The sequence below is a fragment of the Acomys minous genome, assembly GCF_964271855.1.
Source record: "Acomys minous genome assembly, chromosome: 6".
Classification (NCBI taxonomy): domain Eukaryota; kingdom Metazoa; phylum Chordata; class Mammalia; order Rodentia; family Muridae; genus Acomys; species Acomys minous.
The window spans coordinates 88,140,559-88,160,789 of NC_140487.1; the positions used below are offsets into that span (position 1 = coordinate 88,140,559).

General features: G+C 41.1%; 1 protein-coding gene across 4 annotated transcripts in view; it reads right to left on the reverse strand.

Moving 5' to 3' along the window:
- The window catches only part of ZFYVE9 (zinc finger FYVE-type containing 9), a 119,398-nt gene that overhangs the window by 97,588 nt on the left and 1,579 nt on the right, over window positions 1-20,231 (reverse strand). Inside the window, exon 2 of one of the 4 annotated variants that reach the window (XM_084784536.1) lies at window positions 11,842-11,949. The exons of the other annotated variants lie outside the window; for them this stretch is intronic. The gene's annotated coding sequence lies outside the window, so the exon portion shown is untranslated. The remainder of the gene's footprint in view (window positions 1-11,841; window positions 11,950-20,231) is intronic. 4 annotated transcript variants of the gene reach the window in all.

Consider the following 20,231-nt stretch of genomic DNA (forward strand, 5'->3'; position numbering starts at 1 on the left):
AAATGCACTGAGACAATGCAAATAGTAACTTCTAACTACTTGTTTTTTTGTTTTTTTGGGACAGGGTTTCTCTGTGTAGCCTTGGCTGTCCTGGACTCGATTTGTAGACCAGGCTGGCCTTGAACTCACAGAGATCTGCCTGCCTCTGCCTCTCTAAGTGCTGGAATTACAGGTATGCACCAATCACCCCCAGCTTTATTTACCATTTCTAAAAAGAGCTATAGAAACAATTTTTTAAAGAGTTGGGTATTGTGACACATGTCTATATAATCCTAGTACTTGAGAGATAAAGGCAGATGGATCAGGAGTTCAAGGACAGTCTCAGATACATAGCAGGTTCAAGATAAGCCAGAGCTACATAAGAGCCAGTTTCAAAAACAACTATTAAAACAAAACAAAACAAGCCAGGTGTGGTGGAGGCAGAGGCAGATAGAACTCTGTGAGTTCAAGGCCAGCCTGGTCTACAAAACGAGTCAGGACAGCCAGGACTACACAGAGAACCCTTGTCTCAAAAACACAAATAACAACAACAAAACCAACACCCCCACCAAACCAAATAATTTGTGTTACAAGAATGTCACAGGACCTGGGTGGACGTGGTACACACCTAGCACGTGGGAGACAGAGACAGACAGATCTCTGTGACTTTGAGGCCAGCCTGGTCTACAAAACTAGTTCCAGGGCAGGCAAGGCCACACACACGCACGCACGCACGCATGCACGCACACACACACACACACACACACACACACACACACAGGCACTCACACTTGCACACTGGCACACACACAAACTCTATCTTGGGAAACAAAACAAGCAAAAAAGTCACAGGATCTAGTATCAAAAGATCAGCTGATACTTATTTCTTAAAGATTTGTTCTGAGTAAAAAAGCATTGAATACAAGCCTTAACTATATTTGGGGACCGCCAGGCGTGGTGGCACAGGCCTTTAATCCCAGCACTCGGGAGGCAGAGGCAGGCGAATTGATGTGAGTTCGAGGCCAGTCTGGACTACAGAGTGAGTCCAGGACAGCCAAGGTTACACAGAGAAACCCTGTCTCAAAAAAACAAAAAAACAAAAACAAAAAACTATGTTTGAGGGATGGGGGCCATAGCTCAGTGGTACAGCACATCTTTAGGCATGGGTTCAGTCTTCATCCCCATCTCAAAAACTATTTTTTAAATTATTAGAATAGAGTTAATGTATATATGAGCAAGTAGTAAACCATACAGACTAAAACCAATAAAGATATAGATTAAAAATGTAACACTGAGCCAGGTGGCAGCGGCACATGCCTTTAATCCCAGCACTCAGGAGGCAGAGGCAGGTGCATCGCTGTGAGTTCAAGGCCAGCCTGGTCTACAAAGTTAGTCCAGGACAGCCAAGGCTACACAGAGAAACCTTGAAACACACACACACACACACACACACACACACACACACACAAGGTAGCACTGTATTAAGAATTATATTATTAGGCTCAGTGGGTAAAGTACCTACTGTGTAGCAAGCATTTGAATCCCCAGCATAAAAGCTGCAGCTTCTGTGACTGCAGCACTGAGAGGCAGAGGACAGGATCCTTGGAGCTCATTGGCCAGCCAGCCTAACTGATCAGTGGGCTCTAAATTCAACCAACATATGAGCACATACCCAAAAAAAATGGTATTTGAAAAAAACTTTTCCAACTTGTCTAGAGAGATGAGCGACGGCTCAGTGGTTAAGAGCACTGGCTGCTTTTCCAGAAGACCTGGGCTCAATTCCCAGCATCCATATGGCAGCTCACAACCATCTCTAACTCTACTTCCAGGGAATCTGATGTCTTCTTCTGGCCTCTGAGGGTACCAGCCACACGTGTGGTGTACATACATGCATGTAGGCAAAACATCCATATATATGAAACTAAACTGAAATTTTAAAAATGAATCAAACATTCAACAGAGTTTAACCGAGGCTGTTGACTTAACAAAAATATTCAAATAGGCTAGGTAACCTCACAAGATAACACACTCTTCAGTTGACTAAAAAGCAACAAACACACTGTAATGAGTCTAAATTACATCTACAGTACAGCCTACAGAGCCCTAGGAAAACTACGGCTAACATTATGTCTAATAAGAACACTACAGCAAAACACTTTGCTATATTCATTTAGAGCACACAAAAGTGCAAAAACAAGAGCAAGTACAACTGCTTGTACATAAGTATAAAGCAACCAGGTGATGACAGAGTATTGTAGTAGTCACAACCGCCACTGTGTCTTCAGAATGCTTAGTGAAGGACAGAGACCAGGGAGTCCATTTCCCTGACTGAAGAAGTGATATAATTATTAGCTCTATTACATTTTAACTCTTGAATAAGTGTCTTTTATATTCCTTGTGGAATGGTGGAGCTTACTACTTGTAATCCCAGCTATTCAGAAGGCCAAGTAAAAGGATCACAAGTTAAAGGCCTGCCTGGCCAGAATGAGTTCAAAGCCAGCCCCAGCAACTCAGTGAACTCTGACCTCAGAATTAAAAAGTTTAAAAAGAAAGCTGTAATAAAGCTCATTGGTTGCCCAGCACATAAAGGATCCTCCGTTCACTCTTAAGCACCAGAAGGAAAAAAAAATGTGTATGTGTGCAAGAGTGTGTGCATGTGTGTATGCACACATGTGCTGCTGATCAATGGAATAGCTCATTTCGACCAACATTCACTAAGAACTTACTATGTGCCAGACCACATCTGAAATGCCCGTTCCAAGAAGAAAAGTCAGGTCACACATTGATAAGCATATTCAAGAGAAAATATGACAAAATCAGAGTATCTAGGACCAGGCAACCATTACAAATTAGTACCTAACAGCTGCTTAGTACTCACGTATGGTGATGTATCACTTGCATTAGCCTTCACGGAAGAACTTGCCAATAAGTACTAAGTATGTAGTCACATGCCCCGGTTGCATTCCCTTCAGGATTTGATCCCTGCTTCCAAGCTGAGGCTGCCCTAGCCAAAGATTGATCAACAGTATGGGCACCAAAAACTAGCCATTTCTTTCTTTTTAAAGTTTTTCGAGACAGGGTCTCTCTGTGTAGCCTTGGCTGTCCTGGACTCACTTCGTAGACCAGGCTGTCCTCAAACTCACAGCGATCCACCTGCCTCTGCCTCCCAAGTGCTGGGATTAAAGGTGTACACCACCACACCCAGCTCCTTGACATTTCTTATAACACAAATTCCACCTAAAAAAAACAGCGTTTGATCTCATGGCTTTACTTGATTAACGGGAAACTTGTCAGATGTACATGACACTCCTGAGCTTGCCCTGACAATTCTACCACGGCTCCCATTCTTTTCCCAGGAGGCTCCTCCTCCTGCATAAAGCTCTCATACTCCTAATCCTGTCTCAGCAGCTACTTCCTAAAAGACTGGAATGGACACATCTGGTAGCAGGCAAGGACTGAGAAAAGAGGAGGTGAAAGGAGGCTTGAAAACCAGACCGCTTACCATCCAACCAGCAACGGAAACCCCGTGCCAGGCAGGATATGAGACATGTATGGAGAGTCCTTGGCACAAGCTGGTGGTCCAAACAATGACACTTTTACAGATGTGACTTCAGACAATGTTCTCAGAAAGGAATTCTCTGACTGGTGTTAAGTCTGGAAAGTGTGAGTTACAAGGACAACGGAGCGAGCTTAGCGATTCTGTTGCACTCACTCCCCAGAGAGGGCCACTAACAAAATGACTGAAAACTAAGACTGTTTGGTAGCACACGAAGATCCTTATCACTACAGTGGGAAAGCAGTGAAACACAGAGAAAACCCGGGCATTTGAGACCACTGTTTGAAAGATAACTAAATGTTCGCTACAGGCAAATGTGTTATGCACAGGTCAGGCGGATCTTAGCTTAGGAAACTGCCTGGAAGATGGGCTAGGCACACCTAAGACGGTGGCCCTTGAGGACAGTCTATCTTCTTTGACTCCTCCAAATCTACAGGAAGGAATTAGCACTCCCCACAGTATGTGGCTCCATTTCGGAGGCCTCTGTCCTTGATGCAGAATGCTATCCTGACATGACAGCTGTCACCTTTGTCAGTGCAGCTGTAACTACTCGCCAAGAGACCCTCGCATTCTGGCAGTCCACATTCCCTCATAGAAGGAGGAGCGAGGGAGTCACTGAACCCTCACCTGAGAGTCCACTCACTCCTCCCACACCTCTCAGCCACATGCATATAATCCTAAAGTACATGTATGTTGCCCCATGGTCTCAAGAGGTACTAGAGTATGAGAGCAGGAGAACTCTATCCAAGAAGGAAGTCATCATTCACGCCGGGGTAAGACAGTCAGGTGGCCTCAGGTGTCACCCACGCTCAGCCCAGTAAACTCACTGGTTCAGCAAGTAAGACTTGGGGTTTGTCACTGGGATTTTAGAAGGAAGTAGACATTGGCTTACATCATTTGCTTATATCTCCCCAGAGAAGGCATTCTCACAACAGTCCTCCTCCTCTGAACTTACATGTCATGTCCCCCCACCCCACCCCCCAGGTCTGCTCTCATTTCCACTTCTGGCTGCCATGACAGTAGTTAATGATACCCCTGAGGAGGATATGCTGAGCCTGAAAAAAAGAAAAAGAATATATATTCAAAAAACAAACAAACAAACCTTCAAGGACTAGCCAGTATAAACCAGCAGGATGCAGGATGTTCATAGGGCTGTATTTTTAATACCGATTATCAAAGAAACAGAAACATTTGGCGGAGGTAAAGTTTAAGGGATAGAGGAGTGGAGTGCAGGAGAGACACTGTCTCAAGATTCAGAAATTAACTGTGACACAGACTTAAGTGATGGTACAACCCTGTGGCTAGAATGGCTCTTACAAGCCTGGAAAAAAAAAAGTAAAATGGCTGAATTCACAATGCAGAGTGGAGGACAGGATAAGAAAAGAGGATTAGTAGAATGGGTATATTATGGAAGGTCAGACCATTCACCAAGGCCATCAAGAACACAGAGAGGCAGTAACATCACTAACAAGTTAGGTTGTTTTTAAGGAAATCCCAACTGCTTGATTTTACCAATGAAGACTCAGGAGCCCGATGCTGGGGTGAAAACCCAGTAGCTCAGAGAGGCAGAGAAATCGCCCAGCTGACCTTCCTACTCAGCTTACATCCCAGAAGAAAGGCTCTATCTCCTTCTCCATGCTGTCTTAAATACCCTCAATTCAGTGTCCCTCATTTCTGTTTACTTATGTTCACTCTCTTTTGACTGGTTGCTTGATGTGCCTCTTGACCTACGGTTGACTTTATTTAGCTCTTGGATTAAAGGTATGTGCTAGGGCCACACCATCACAACAGGTTTTTTTTCAGTTCTCAGTCTCAGGGTTCACAATGGGATCAAATATGGAATCAAATATCCTGCAATGAAGTTAGATGGTGGTTTTCTTCTAAAAGAGGATGTCAGGGTCTGGCTCATTGATAAGACTATGAATGAGGGCACGGAAGCAAGAACAACCAGGTGACAACACTAGAAGTGAGTCTACCACAGTAGCTAACAGGTGGGCAACAACTAATAAGCTAAATCCTTGGGGACCTGTGCAGATAGTTAATGGGATGGAATGCCATTAGGAGAAAAGTAAACAGTCAATCACAGTGCTACTAAATATATACACTCAAAGCAAATTAGAGACTGGGCGTGACTGCTCCCATAAAGATTCAGTAGCTGCTAGCCACTCCCTGGACCTGAGCCACTGATTCACACATATCCTGTTATCTAAAGAAACACACACTTGGAGTCTATTTGTCCACAACATCAATGGCATGCCAGTGGCATGGCCAACATTCAGAATGACCTGGAAGATAAATATATTCCAAAGGATAGGGGAAAACACTTTTCATATGGTGAGTGATTGGTTCTAGTACTCTCTTTGGGACATCACATGGATGCCCAATTCTTGATACTCAAATCTCCTATATAAAATGGTATAGTATTTGCACATAATGTGTGTGTCTTGTTATTTGTTAACCCATCTTTACATTATTCATATTACCTAGTACAATATAATTGATATGTAAATACCCGTGATACTATGTCACAGGGAATAACAGCAAAGAAAGAAGTCTACACATGCTTAGTGTAGACTTTTTTTCTGAATATTTTTGATGAATAGTCACTTAAATCTATGCATGTAGAGTTCACAAATATACGGGGTGACTGTATTCAGAGTTCTGTCATCTCAGTGAAATTGTAGGAGTCCAGTGTCAGGATCACACCAGTGCTAACCCTCCAAATCACACTGATACTACTTGCATTCCCCCCACAGTGACTGGTGGACTTCTTCAGATTCTAAGGCAACACACTTTATATAGGATAGTATGATGGCCCATATGGTGACACAACAGATTACCAGCTTTGGGTGGAAAATAACTTTGCAGAATTCTAGGCTTTAGTCTAAGAAGTCCCTAAGTCAGTTATTCTCAACCTTCCTATTTGCTGAGACTGAGACTCTTTTAATACAATTCCTGATGTTGTGATGACCCCCAACTATAAAATTATTTTTGTTGCCACTTCATAACTGTAATTTTGCTACTGTTATGAGTTGTAATGTAAATTTCCAATGGTCTTAGGTGATCCCTGTAAAAAGATTGTTTGACTCTCCCCAAGGGTTGTCACCCACAGGCTGAGAACCACTGCTAAGCTGTCAAGTACACATGGGAAAATAATAATGACGAACTGGTAAAACCACAATGCAGGTGATGGAGTTCTTAGGAAAGCCATGCTAACAGAACAGCTCTTGGTAAGAGACAGAATGACTGATCATTGGGCATCAAGTGTTCAGAACTTTTCATAATAAGCTAAGTTTATAGGAGCCTCTAAGTCTCAAATGCATGTGAACTCAGCAGCAACCCACTCTAAGATGGAAACAAGATACTGAAGACTGAAATAAAAAAGAACTAAAGGACACAAGCTACACAAGCAAGCAGCCAGGACTTCCTGACAGACACTACCAGTATCCGAGCACTCCCTCAGCTCACACCTACAGTTCTCTAGGATCCTACAGAATCAACACAAGGAAAAGGAAAAAAGAAAAACTTCAGTATATGAATGCAATCTGAGAACAAAAAGTAGATTCATTATAGCCAAACTTAATGGCGACCCTGGCACTAAAAAAGAAAACCTCCCTAAGTCCTTAAATGATGCATGTAGTTATGAAGTTTTGTAGAAAGAAAAGTGGGAAGAGAACACACACACTCATAGACAACAGCAAGTGGACTGGCCAACTGGTCACAGGCGCTTAAAGAGAAATACTGTAAGAAAAACAAACAACTGCATGACCATAGAGAAGTGAGCACAAAGCATGAAAATCTGTTTCCTGTGTTGTGCTTACCAGAAAGCATTTAATTTCTGCAGAAGAGCCACTGAACCACCATATGTACAAAATGGCTCAACTGACACACGCAACCTCACAACTGGGAAGGTGAAGACGTGAATGACTAGGTCACTATGGCAGAAATAGAGATGGGGAAAAAGAAAAAAGCATGGTCTCATTTATCACACCCACTTCTAAGTATTGCCAAGCTCCCAATACAACATAGAACGTCAATCAACGAGCTATTAGGTGGCTACTTGACCATCCTGCACCCTCTCTATCACAGAAGAGCTAGTGTCTTAATATGGTTTCTACTGCTATGATGAAGACCATGACCAAAAGCAATGTGGAGAAGCATTTATTTCACCTTACAGCTCACAGTTCCACCATGAAAGGAAGTCAGGGCAGCAGCCTGGACGCAGGAGCTAAAGCAGAGATCATGGAGGAACACTTTCTGGCTTGCTTTCCATGGCTTCATCAGCCTGCTTTCTTATCCAACCCAAGACCATCTGCCCAGGGATGTGCCTCCTAAGGTGGGGAGGAGGGGCCTTCTACATCAACCATTAACCAATAAAATGCCCTCAGACCTGCCTATAGGCCAGTCTGAGAGATGCTTTATTTTAATATTTTTGTTTGTTTGTTTATTTTTTATTGGTAAACATTTACTCATTTAATAGTTTCCCTTTTTGTTTCCTTTTATTTTTCTTTCTTTTTGGGGGGTTAGGGGGTCGGTCTCATCAGTCTCTCCACCCGCCCCCCAGGGTTTCTCTGTGTAGCCCTGGCTGTCCTGGACTTGATTTGTAGACCAGGCTGGCCTCATACTCAGACATCCCCCTGCTTCTGCCTCCCAGAGTGCTGGGGCTGCAGGCATGTGCCATCATGCCTGCCTTTTTATTCCATTAAAAAAAAATGTTTAAGGCTAGGTCATGCTCTGTGGCCCTGGCTTGCCTGGTACTCATTACTGTAACTTAGGCTGGCTGCGGACTTACTACTCTGCCTCCTGCCTCAGCCTTCCACCAAGTGCTTGGATCACATGCATGTGCCGTGTCTGGCATAACTATTTTTAGGCACTGGGGATTAGCATTCTTGTTTGTTTTAAGATAGGGTTTCTCTGTGCAGCCTTGACTGACCTGGACTTGCTTTGTAGACCAGGCTGGCCTCAAACTCACAGAGATCTGCCTGCCTCTGCCTCCCTCAGTGGAGAGATGCATTTTCTTAATTGAGGTTCTCTCTTCCTAGATGACCATAGCATGTGTCTAGACGACAAACAAACAAACAAACAAACAAACAAACAAAACTCAACTAACCATGACAACCAGTGATTTCAGTCTCACAGGAAAAGATAATTATTACAAGTATGGGATTTTCTCTTGTTTTCTTTTCTCTTTCTTTCTTTCTTTCTTCCTTTCTCTTTTGTTTGTTTTTTTGTTTTTTGTTTTTCAAGAAAGGGTTTCTCTGTGTAGCCTTGACTGTCCTGGTCTTGCTTTGTAGACCAGGTTGGCCTCAAACTCACAGAAACCCACCTGCCTCTGCCTCCCAAATGCTGGGATTGAAGGTGTACGCCACCACCGCCCAGCTTAAGTATAGGATTTTCTTTCCAGCCACTAAGAGCCCAAACTAGCACCACTGCATAGGGCCTGCACAATACCTACTCTGGTCTGAATATGGTCTGAGTATGCTCCCTAAGGCTCCATGTGTTGAAATTTAATCTCCATTATAAGGAATTGGGAAGGCAGAGGCAAAAGCAGAGAGACCCCTGGGAGCTCAAGGCCAGCTTGGTCTACATAGATAATTCTAGGCTAGCTAGGGCTACACAGTGAGACCCTGTGCAGTCTCAAACCAAAGAAAATAAACATACAGAAACATAACCCAAGAAATAGAGAGTCCCATACTAGCAGTGTACTAGATATCCTACTGAAAACACAGTGATATACCAGATCAGAAAAGTAAGAACATGTAAGATCCTCTGGTCCAGTGGTCCTTCCTAATGCTGAAACCCTTTAAAACAGTTCCTCATGCTGCAGTGACCGGCCCCCAACCATAAAATTATTTTGTTGCTATATCATAACTGTAATTTTGCTATGCTATGGATCATAACATAATTATCTGATATGTGACCCCTGTAAAGGAGTCAGTCAACCAAGGGATTTCCACCCACAGGTTGGAAACCACTGCTCTAGTATGCGGTACATAAACTAATTCAGAGCTGTATTCCAATTAGTAAGATCACATGGTCTTAGAAACAAGTGGAAGAAAAAAATATATAATCTCCAGTGTCCACTGGAAGAGTTTGTGATTTTCATTCATGCAATGCTGGCCTCTCCAGAATTCGAGGGTCCCCCAGCAAAAGTGGCATACTTTCCTTGGTAGGAGATCATGCCATAGTTTTTAGTCACCTTGACACAATCTATACTCGTCTGAGAAGGAACCTCAATTTAAAACATGGCCCCATCAGACTGGCCTGTAGGCAAGCCTATGGACCACTTTCTTGATTGATGGTTACTGTGGAAGGGTCCAGTCTACTGAAGGTGGTGTCATCTTTGGGTAGGTGGTCCTGGAGTGTGTAAGAAAGCAAACTGAGGAAGCCAGTAAGAGCAGGTCTCTCCTCCACGGTCTCAGATCACTCTCTGCTTCCTGCCGCGGCTCCGGCCTTTCTACCCATTAGTTTCGATCAGTGTTTTATCACAGCAATAGAAAGCACGCTAAGAGTCACACCTAAGACTGCAAAGACCTACAACTCACAACTGGGACTCCCTGTATCCAGGAGGCAGAAGAGGAGTAACAACCTCTGCAGCCTTAAGTAGCCCCCATCGTCAGCAGGAAGTACAGCTACAGTCACAAAACGGAAACAAGGAAAGGTAGTCACGGAACTTAGATGTTCACAGAGTGACAACTGTATAATCTCCTGCCTAACTTTATGAATCCAGAAATGCAGCGACTCCTGCCTGAGCGAGTACGGCAGTCCCACCCCTCAGAAAAGAAAGTTTGGGCCATACTACTAATGAGCAGCCAAGACCAGGAGAAATGACAGCTGAGAGCAAGGACTATCTATCTAGACTGAACAGCGGCGGAGGCGATGAAAAACTACCGCAGCCTAAGAGCAGTTACAGCAACGGGGGCCGAGACCTATCTCAACAGCCTCTACCTTTCCCACTAGAAGAGTCCACGGGTCTTAGAGTTGCTGCTCTCAGAAAAGGGTTTAAATACATGAAATCAATGAACGGACAGCGGCATTTCCTTGGCTCTTCTTTCAAGAGACAACTGCCATGCAGGGGGGAAAAAAAGAGTACAGTTAGCTAACAGCCTCCAACTGCGGCATGTTTGGCTCTCACCTTCCCCATCAAGGCCATATTTGTCAAGGGCTGAAACAGCGCCTCCCGCAGTGGAGGGAGTTGAATCTGTCCACGCCTGCGCAGCGTGGTGCTCCAGCCAGCAACTCGTGCTCTAGAGTTCCCTGTTAGGTTGGTTAAGTTTTTTTCATATCTGCATAAAAGCAGGTCGTTCTCTTTCCTTTCACATTCCTCACTACCCTGCCCACCTACTTCCTCTTATACTACTAAATCCATTCCAGTGCCTGCTTTTTAAGGAACCTGTCTATTCCGTAGGGCGGATCACCGCATCACTCACTGAGTTGTTACTGCAATTTGACAGGTGGGAAAGGTCCAGCACAGGAAATTTCGTTATCTTGCCCAACAACATGCCATAAAACTAATAACTAAATCCAATTCCAAAGACTGTGTTTTGAATGAGGAGACAAGATATTAGTTTGACATCTTTTTTTAAAAGGATTTATTTATTTATTTATTTATTTATTTATTATGTATACAGTGCTCTGCCTGCATGTACGCTTGCACATCAGAAGAGGGCACCAGATCTTATTATAGATGGTTATGAGCCACCATGTGGTTGCTGGGGATTGAACTCAGGACCTCTGGAGGAGCAGTCAGTGCCCTTAACCTCTGAGCCATCTCTCCAGCCCTAATCTGACATCTTTAGACGTTAAGAGAGTAATGATTTCTACCGCATAGTTTCAGAAAGCAAAACAAAAGGCTGCACACTAGGAAAAAGCAGATGTTTTACTAAATATAAAAGAAAACTTCCTAATAATAAGCAGTAAATAACAAAATGAGTTCTCTAAGGAAGTGATGAGAGCTTATCAACTGAGAGTTCAAATATTCATGAATATTGTGACAATGAGGCTCCATAAAAACACATAAAAAGTTGGCCTGGCTCAGTGGAAGGTATAGTAACACCTCTCACTTTGGGGTGACTTAGGAATGTTTGGGAACAGATTGCTATGTGCACATATACTTTCATTTCCTTTGGGATACAAATAGGGCCAAATAGTAATACTCTTTAACCATTTGAGGAACAGCCGGCTTTGGTTATATGTGGCTCAACAAATTTCAATTCATTTATACTTCTCAGTCTCTGAAAACACATACTAATGTGTTTTACAACTCTGAACCTGATCGATACAGAATGCTGAAAACCCAAACTTACATGATTAAAGAACATTTCCTTGTTCCCAGGGAATACACTTGAGCAGTCCTGGCGTGGGATAATTTCTTTCCAAAGTCAATATTCAATTAACAAGGCATCTAAAATAAGCTAACAAGAAAAAGAAAGTTAACTTTCCAGTTAGCCAAACCATCACCTATATTTCTATCACTCAGCGTCTCTAACACCCTGACTGTGGGAAGGCTATATAAATCTTGATATAAAAATGCATTTCATCGATTTTGAATGTAGTACATGCCCTCCTTTCCTTTATAAACAAACTTTGCAGACCTATAACAACAGGAACATGTTTCAATTACTAAATTCTCACATTATAAGCAATATGAAAACTTTCATTATTTCATGCATGCTATTGAATGACCTATTTTCATACAGCACAGCTCTGACAAGCATTTTTTCTCAAACAGATGCACACTGTCATAAGCAAAGGCAAAAGACAGACAGAAGAGGCCTCAGCCACAAATGAATGTTCAAATTTTCCAAGTTTTTATTCAGAAACACATTGTCTTAATCAATTACAAGAAAAACTTGTTTAAAGAATAATACAATATAAGGGGGATGGAGAGATGGCTCAGCTGTTAAAGAGCACTGACTGCTCCTTCAGAAGTTCAATTCCCACCATTCGCATGGCAGCTTACACTTGTCTGTAACTCCAAGATCTGACACTCTCATACTGACATACATGCAGGCAAAACACCATATAAAATAAAATATACTACAAAATATAACTCCTTTGTTTTGGACCAGCTGCTTACCGCTCCCAATTCTTTGCCTCACCTATATCATCAGTTCATCTCCACATCAACCCATCTAATGCCATCTATCTTTTCTCAATTCACCTTTAGAAATAACAAATAAAGCCAGGAGTGGTGGCGCACGCCTTTAATCCCAGCACTCGGGAGGCAGAGGCAGGCGGATCGCTGTGAGTTCGAAGCCAGGACAAAGTGAGTCCAGGACAGCCAGGGTGACACAGAGAAACTCTGCCTTGAAAAACAAAACAAAAACAAAAAGAAATACCAGAGTATCAAATGTGGAAAGGCTTTGCTATCTAATCTACAACTAATTTTCTGAATAGAGAACTGAGGCCTAAATCAGTTGTTATACTTTTCTAATAACTGCAAGTAAGACATTTATCTATTAAAAAATGTAGTATATGAAATTCCTAAACAATATACAAGGTACATACACATCCTTTTCTGGCTTATATTAGATAATGTCAGTATATTTCAAAGACACATACCCATACCCATCTATACTAATCAATTAAATGTATATTTAGTTGGAAATACATTATTATGGAAAATTATTAGGTAAAACAGACATAGGCACAAGATAAAAATATATGTGTATATATTATATAAATATATCTTTTTTTTTTTTTTGGTTTTTTGAGACAGGGTCTCTCTGTGTTAGCCTTGGCTGTCCTGGACTCACTTTGTAGACCAAGCTGGCCTCGAACTCACAGTGATCCGCCCGCCTCTGCCTCCCAAGTGCTGGGATTAAAGGCGTGCGCCACCACGCCCGGCTTATAAATATATCTTTATATATTATATGTGTATTTATTATATACATAATATATAAATGCAAGATGGAAAACCTCACAAACTTGTGATTTTGGAAGAATTAAAATAGGAACAGGAATGAGGGATGATCAAGTTGTAATTAAATTTTGAGGGTAGTATCCCAGATTAAGGAATCTCAATCTCTGGCCTGAGATACAGTTCAGGTGGTAGAGCACTTGCTTAACATGCACAAAGCGCTGGACTTGATGCCTAGTACCCCATGAGGCAGATGTCATACACAGCTGATGCCTATAATACCAGTAGGCAAGGTCAAAAGTTCAAGGTTATCTTCAGCTACATTTTGAGTCCAAGCCTATATGAGACCCTGTCTCAAAACCAAAACCAAAACAAACAAAAAATCTAGTGAGATATCTTAGTGAGTAAAGGCATCTGCCGCCAAGCCTGAAGACATAACTGAGTCTCACATGATATAAAGAGAGCAGCCAGTGCTCTTAACCTCTGAGCCATCTCTCCAGCCCCTTAAATCCTTTTCATTGAGTCCTACCAAAAAGGCTCCTACCAAAAAGGCTACTTTTTATAACTTTATATGGAAACCTTGGCATTCAAAGAAACTAAAGAGCAGTACTAGTCTTTTTGCTCAATTCAAGTTCAGCAGTAGAAGGTCCTAAAGTGATTTCTTTGTTTTTTTTTGTTTGTTTGTTTGGTTGGTTGGTTGGTTTTTTTGAGACAGGGTTTCTCTCTATAACAGTCCTGGTTGTCCTGGACTTGCTTTGTAGACCAGGCTGGTCTCGAATTCACAGAGATCCACCTGCCTCTGCCTCTCAAGTGCTGGGATTAAAGGCATGCACTACCATGCCTGGCTCTAAAGTGATTTCTTTTCTGCACGAGGAATCACACCCAGGGCCGTGCACATGTTGGAAATGCACTGTACCACTGAGCTACCTCTCCAGCCCTTAGCTTCTTGAAGTGGGATCTCACTATGAAGACCAGGATGATGTCAAACTCATGACCCGAGCTTAGAGGCTTGTGTCATTTTACCAAACTCTTCAAAAACAATCTTTTTCTTTCTCTCTTTTCTTTTTTTCTTTTCTTTCTTGTTTTGTTTTTTGAGACAGAGCTTCTCTATGTAGCCTTGGCTATACTGGACTCACTTTGTAGATCAGGCTGGCCGCAAACTCACAGAGATCTGATTGCCTCTTCCTCCTGAGTGCTGGGAAAACAGGCATGTGCCACTAAGCCCGGTTCCAAAACTAATCTTAAAGTGGGAAAATAGTATGTACAGTGCATAATTACGATTCCAAACTTGTACTTTGATACTAAAACAATGGTGCCCTGCAGTATTTCCTAACCTGTCTGAAAAAACAAAACTTCAAAAATACTAGCCAAATCATCGTTGTTAAATGATGTCCCACAAAACCTGGTAGAAAGGTTTTAATACCTTGAATGTATAATAAAATATAGAACAGCCGGGCGGTGGTGGCGCACGCCTTTAATCCCAGCACTCCGGAGGCAGAGGCAGGCGGATCGCTGTGAGTTCAAAGCCAGCCTGGTCTACAAAGTGAGTCTAGGACAGCCAAGGCTAAACAGAGAGACCCTGTCTTGAAAAACCAAAAAAAAAAAAATAATAATAATAAAATAAAATATAGAACAATATTCTAAACATAAGGATAGAGAATAATGACTAATAGGTTTGGTTTTGTTTGAGACGGTGTCTTACTACATATCCCAGACTGGCCTCAATTTTACAAATTTCCTACCTCATCCTCTCAAATGTTAGGGACGAGTGTACATCACCACTTGTAGCAGTTAGTTTATATTTATATAAAAGTATATATATCATGGATAGGTAATGGAAATCATTAAAAATCTATCAGGCCTGGGTGTTTAGAAAAGATAATATATGCCAGGCACGGTGGCGCACGCCTTTAATCCCAGCCCTCGGGAGGCAGAGGCAGGCGTATCGTTGTGAGTTCGAGGCCAGCCTGGTCTACAAAGCGAGTCTAGGACAGCCAAGGCTACACAGAGAAACCCTGTCACGGAAAAAAGAAAAGAAAAGAAAAGAAATGCTAATATACACCCGGACTCTAAATGTTTGGAAAGGTCTTAGTAGAGTTTGAGCTACACAGTGAGGTCCAGGCCAGCATGGGCTACAATGTAACATTCTTTCTCAAACAAACAAAAATTAAAAAAGAAAATCCACTTTCTCCATTCCATTCCCATCACTACCAAACATGGTTAACCGGTTCCACTTAGTGAGGTCACTTAAAGTACGCAGCTCATCCTCAAGCCAAAAGCATTTCTTATCAGCAAAAAAGTCTGACAATTTATCTCTAAGTAAAAGCTTCAATAATTTACCTAATGACTGTAAACAAGTTGTGAATCTCAAACAAAGCCTTACCACCTTACACTTAGTCTGGTGGTTATAATCAAAAGGTAGATAACAAACAAGAATTAGTGAGAATGTGAAGAAATTAGAACTTCTCACACTGGCTGGTAAGAACATAAAATGTTGCAGCCAGTTAGTAAGATAGCCAGGCTGTTCCTCAAAATGTTAAACAGAGTTACTACCTGACCTAGCAATTCCACTCCTAGGTATATCCCAAAGGCAACGAAAATATGCATGGGCATGGCAATTTGCACACAAAATTTCCTAACATTATTCGTAGCAGCCAAAAAAATAAAACTATACTCAAAATCTGAATGAGTAAATGAAATGTGGTATTTTATTGAGCAACAGTAAGAAATAAGCTATAAATTCATTATCATTAAGCCCTGAAAATGTAATAATACTAACTGAAATAAACCAATCACATCAGGTGATCCTATTATATTAAATGTTGAATCAATAGAAAAATCTCCAGAACAGAAACACATTAGGTTTGCCCAGGGCTGGGGGATCAGGACGATATTGGGGGTGACTGCTAATGGATATCAGCTTGAAATGATAAAAATGTTCCAAAATTAGATCAAAATAACATGAAAACAACTCCACGAATATAATAAAAAGCCATTAAATTTATAATCGAGATGGGTAAACTACATGTATGTGAATTGTACCTCGAGACATAAGCCACAAAAAAAGCAGACCCTTCCCTGATATTCTAAATTTGGCTGAAATTTTCTGTTTTGAAGACTCTACAGCTAATGCTGTAGAAGCAGTCTTCATTGCTTCAAGATTTCTACCAGTGTGCATTAAATCTTCTTCCCTTGTATAAACAAAAAACTCAAAAACTGCTTCTCGGCTTTAATAGATATCCTTGGAAGATATTATCTTTACCTTATTTTCCAAAAAGTTCTGAAAAGGTATAGATACAAGCATATATACTGTTAGAATGTTTACAGTAACTCAGTTTTGTATGTTGGACTATTTAAAGTAATTTAAACAAGGCATGGTAGTCCATAAGTATAATCCCATCATTTGGGAGGGAGAATGAAAGGATCAGAAGTTCAAGGTCACCCCATGCCACAGCACATCAGACTCTGTCTTTAAAAGGAAAGAAGGAAAGAAAGGAAGGAAGGAAAAAAAATTAAAAGTACTACCTAATTTATGAAATGCAAAATATTTTATAAGCACTTTCAAATTATTTCATTAAACAAAATGTATGATAAAGTATAAGACATTCTATTAACTACATAATCTAAATACTAATTCTGTGAACTTGTCTCATCCTTAATTTGGCAATGCTTTGCAATCGATCATGCTAGCTTTATTTCTTAGTAGAAAAATGTATAAATAATTAATAATCTTTTAAGCTTTTTCAGAACTCATATTTTCCATTTCTAGAGTAATGCTTATTTATCTATGGAACAAGTTCTGATTTGCATTATTATTATATATCACTTAATCCTCACAATAATCCTATAAAATGGGTACTATTAACCACATTTTATAGAATAAATTAAGATTCAAAAGAGTGTAAACAAGACTGTTCAAGGTTATAAGACATATATATATGGCATATATATACATATATACATATATATGTGTGTATATATATATATATATATATATATGATAAGTTATAAAAACTCTGACTGTCTTGGCTGAAGAGATGGCTCAGTGAGGAGATGGCTCACTGGCTGCTCTTCCAGAGATCCTGAGTTCAATTCCCAGCAACCACATGCTGGCTCACAACCATGTATAATAGGGTCTTATGCCCTCATCTGTCATGTAGGCATACATGCAAATAGAGCACTCATAAATAAGTAAATAAATCTTAAAAACAAAGAACTCTGGTTCTCATCACTACAGATTATAATGAAAAATCTTATTTTTGAATAATATTCCTCAGTTCTTAAACTAAAGTACATGAAGTATTTCTGTTCAGTATCTACACCTCAGCATTTTCTAACAATAACTACATACCGAGAATGATACTTTATTTACTAATTCACACACTGCAGGCCAAATACACAATAATGAAGCAAAAGTGAAGACCAATGCAAAAAGGAAAGTGAATTAACAAGTATATCCTAGGCATATGGAATATTAGTTTTGTTTTGTTTGGTTTGGTTTTTTTTGTTTTTCAAGACAGGGTTTCTCTGTGTAGCCTTGGCTGTCCTAGACTTGCTTTGTAGACCAGGCTGGCCTCGAACTCACAGTGATGCGCCTGCCTCTGCCTCCGGAGTGCTGGGATTACAGGCATGCGCCAACACGTCCAGCTGGAATATTAGTATATTAACTAGAGATGAAATTTAAAAATATATGCACCGTTTTCCATCAGCCAGGCACAGTGGTACACAGCTATAATCCCAGCACTTGAGAAGGCAGGCCGACTTCCGTGAGTTTGAGGTCAGCCTGGTCTACAGATCGAGTCCAGGACAGCCACGGCTACACAGAGAAACCGTGTCTCAACACAAATAACGAATTAATTTAAAATTTTCCATCAAAATTGTCAAGAAAATTTGGATTTTTCAACAAAAATCCAAAAGTAGATCTTGCCTCAATACATACATACATACATACATACATACATACATACATACATACGTAAAGCTACCAAGTTTTAAGTCACACTGAATATGTAAAATTTGGTTTTTATTTTTATTTTCCCCAAAGGGAGAATGGAAACAAAACATTTCTCTTGACTGTCTACAATCACCTGCACCCCACAGAAACTTTCTACTTCCCTGGGAGGGGTTCTATTACCCCAAGAGAGTATAAGAAGCTGAGAACCTAAGTGTCACATTGCTCTAAGAGGTGTAGTAAGGATTCCTGTTCACATCTGACTCCACCCTCCATCCACTGCACGACAGCATGCGATTAATAATCATAAAGCACACGTGTACCACCGCCTAAAAACAAAAGAACGTAAATTTAAACCTAGGCAACTATCTTTTAACAGCGAGTTGTAGCTTGCAACCAGCCAGTCTGTGGCCGGCATGTAAGAGGAGCCAAAGAAACTTTAGTGAATGGAATGAGCGGTAGCTTAGCAACAGAGGAAGGAATGGGACCATCCCTACCCATCCATTTGTTATTTCCTCACTAAGGAGTTAATATAAAACTAGCACTTTCCAAGCAACATATGCCATTATTTCTTTAAAGAAAGCACTGGATCGGGAATTGGAAAGGGGAGGAATATTACATATGATTTTTTTTTCTTCTCGATTCTGGGAATTAAACCCTGGGGCTTGTAAATTCTAAGCGAGTCCTCTCCCAGAGTGACCTCCCATCTCTCACCAATGCCCTTGAAGGGCAAGACACTGGATGAGACACAAAAGCCCTAAGCAGAGATGCGGCTCATTTTACTCAATTACAACACTTTTTTGGACCCTGCCTTCTAACAGTTAATTAAACTTGTCCTGCTTCCACAATTAGGTAATTGCTAGCAGAAGCCTTGGTCATTTCTGTATTTTCCAGAACACCCCAGAACCTGGTATCACTAATAGCTAAAACTGCATTACAAAACCATTATCTGTTTTGATGAAGAAGAAGGAGGAGGAGGAGGAGAAGAGCAGGAGGAGGAGGAGGAGGAGGAGAGGAGCAGGAGGAGGAGGAGGAGGAGAAGAAGAAACAATTAATCAGAAAAGTTGATAAAGATCAAGATCCTTGAGTTACTGTTATCCCCACAAATCTGATTTAGGGAGCCAGGGATAGCATTTTTAAATCAGCACTCCCAACTGATTCTGATATTGGTCTTTAGAGACACACTGAGAAAAGAATCAAAGTTTCACTGTGTGGCCCTGCCTGTCCTGGTCTGTGGTGGCCTCCAACTCACAGAGATCCACCTGCCTCTGCCTCCCGAGTGCTAGGATTAAAGACCTGCACTACCACGCCCAGCTAATCTCGCCAATTTTTTACAGTTAGAAATGCTTAATACAAGAGCTGACAGAGGCAAGGTTACAACACTTGACACACTGGATCTTCAAAACTCTTCACCATGCTGAACCCCTCTTAGACCGTAAGAGGAGTTACAGAAAGGTTAAGTCAGGAGTCCTACAGGCAACTACGCATATTAACTGATGGCTTTAACTCCGGTAATTAGTAACATATTTTATAAATTTTAAACAAATGTCTGGCTGTAAAGTGGACCAATCAAGCGTTCTTAACCTAGTTCCAAAGAATAATTTTAAAAGTCATCGTCACTACGATCTCACTTTAAACTTTGACGATCAAAACGTACTATGACATTACCAGTGATCTCTCTCCAGTTATCAAATACGTACTGAAACCTCTCTGTGCTTTCAAATTTTTTTTACTATAGCTATATATTTTCATGAATTGAGGTTCTAGGTGTACATGTAAGTCCTATATAATAGAAAAATAAGAACAACCTGTAATCACATTGGTCATAAACAAGAAGCCCCTCAATATCTGACTTGTGCTATCCAACTACCATCACTAAGTTT